This window comes from Armigeres subalbatus, chromosome 2, assembly GCF_024139115.2.
Source record: "Armigeres subalbatus isolate Guangzhou_Male chromosome 2, GZ_Asu_2, whole genome shotgun sequence".
NCBI lineage: Eukaryota > Metazoa > Arthropoda > Insecta > Diptera > Culicidae > Armigeres > Armigeres subalbatus.
This window is the reverse complement of record NC_085140.1, coordinates 221,952,695-221,955,178: the sequence shown is the minus strand read 5'-3', so window position 1 is coordinate 221,955,178 and position 2,484 is coordinate 221,952,695.

The window sequence follows — 2,484 nt, the reverse complement described above, 5'->3', positions numbered from 1 at the left end:
AATAGCTAAACCCCGTTCGCCGGTAGCCCACCGGTGTCTGGATGCAGATTCCCACCCTACCGAAAAAAAAACCGTTTCCGTTGCCGCCAAGCCCATCGATCCTTCGGTACAACCAGAAAGTAATGCTTCAAAGGGGGGCCAGTGCACAAAGCACCCTCGAGGTTAGTTGCGTGTCCTTGCAGCATCGAACAACTAGCTTTTTTTTAGAAGAATACCATGGTATAGTGCCAGCGCATTGCCGGCTTTCCAGGTGGCCTTACCACGTCCTATGTCCTCGGAAGGTGGGAAGGGTCGACTTCGCGTCTGCTTCCCTCTGCACGACTGGTATCAATAATGATGATGCCGCGTGCACCCCAAATTGACCTCTCTGCGATAGGGTCTATTCGCCAACACACAGAGGGACTTGCTGACGCGGTGCCTACGCCTGCCCCAGCCTTGACGAGGACCCCTTTCCGTCCTCGGGCTCGGAACTCGCCTGGTTGACCTATGCCGCGAAAGCGACGATACCATGTTGTTCTTCGCGCAGCCACATGTTCGTTAGCCTATCATCCAACAAAACGCCAAGGTCGTTGATATGGTCGACCCGTTGTCGAGTAGTTTCTGCAATATTACAATCGAAAACCATGGTATCCACAGTGCGACGAAAGCTTATCATTTAGGGATGGCAAGAACCTCATATTTCGATCGCACCAATCATTGCAGACCTCCAAGAGTTTCTGCAATTCTAGGCAGTCCGCAAGGTTTCGGACAACGAGGTACAGTCGCGATTCGCTGGTTGGGCCACGACCTCGGCCCAACTAACGAATTCGGTTTTTTAGTTGGGTCAACTGACAGCCATTTGAACACGTGTATTTCGACTTGAACATCACAAATGATGTCCAGTGACAGTGAATTTTGACGTACGGTTGCTTTTTAGTTGGGCCATTGCCCAACCAGCGGAGGCCCAACTAAAAAGTGACCCAAGTATTAAGATCCCAACCAGCGAATCCCGACTGTAGATTTTGGGATCACCCGCAAACAGAAGCTGTCCTCCACGTTGCAAGATAAAGGTCACGTCATTCATGAAGAGCGAAAACATCAATGGACCCACCGTGCTTCCTTGGGAAACTCCGGAGCCTTTCGAGAAGCAACGAGATGTTTCCAATGTTTATGGTTTCTTGTCGCTGCACTAGGTTGGAACGAAGCCAGTTGCAGAACCGTGAAGAGCATCAATTTTTTTTTCCAATTTAGCAAGCAGTATGTCGTGATTAACTTTGTCAAAGGTTGATTTGAGATCTGTATACATGGCATCAACTTAAAACTTTTTGGACATGTTGTCCTTACAAAATGATGTGAATCAAATGAAATGAATTATTGGCAGTAGCTGATTTTCTACTCGCCGCTGTCACATCCAGGCGCTATACTGCCCTTCTACGCATAGTTGTCCCATGTTAGTTTTTGAGGATTTTGACTTTTCACCATAGAGCAGTCTATTCCGATGTACACTTTTAGAAAACTCTAACAGATTTCGAACTTTGTTCGGAAAATCATTGAAAACAACATCAAGTCTATTTGTCCCATTGCTCAATTTATACGCATAATTGTCTCGCGGTGATTAAATTCATCATTATGGCGGATTCTGTTATTTTTTGGAGCAACACACATTGAAATAGCATTTTCTGTTTAGATCTTGCAATCTTAGCCTGTTGCACTGGTTTAATAAGGGCAATTTGTACAATACTCATTCTAAGCGACATAATCACTTCAACCACGTGGCAGGTTCACTTCCATAGATAAAGCATGTGGAGATATATGTCAATCGCAGTAGTCATTCACAAAATCGTGCATTGAACGGGGCTGATATGCGTAGAAACCATAAAACAAGTGCTCTATTTCTCGGCATAACTGTCCCGCCAAACTATTTTCATGATCGTTGTCGCAAATTCTATTTGTGAGTGAAAAATAAGAATGATTTCAATGAAATTAAGTCTTCTGAATGGTTCTGTGGTGTAATAATCTTATATTGCATTATGGTTATACGTCAGCAATGAAAATTAGTGTTCAATTTCAAATGCCATTTTCTCATTTGTCGTTTTGTGAATTTGGTACAAGCATGCGTAGAACGGCAGTATAGTATATGCACAAAATAGCCAGCAAGAGTTAACCGCCAGACATTTGTATGGATAAAGTCATCTAACGCGGGTTTTCTCAAAATAAGAAACTTTTCATGAAAAACTATTTGGTACCGATTATGTAGGAAGGTGTCCGCTAGCATGCCTACCAAAATATTTGTTGATGAAAGTGCTTAATTTTGTGAAAACGAACCTAAGATGCCTTTCACCATACTGATTTCAGAAAGTTAACTCCTAGTGTACCGCTGTAAGCACGCTCAAAGCAGGCGATTCATTGATGGGTCAACTTTTTTGAGTATAGCTGCTTACCCTGCTTACAAGCCTACACAAAAATCCAATCATATTATTTATGTGTGGAACAGATAAATTTTAA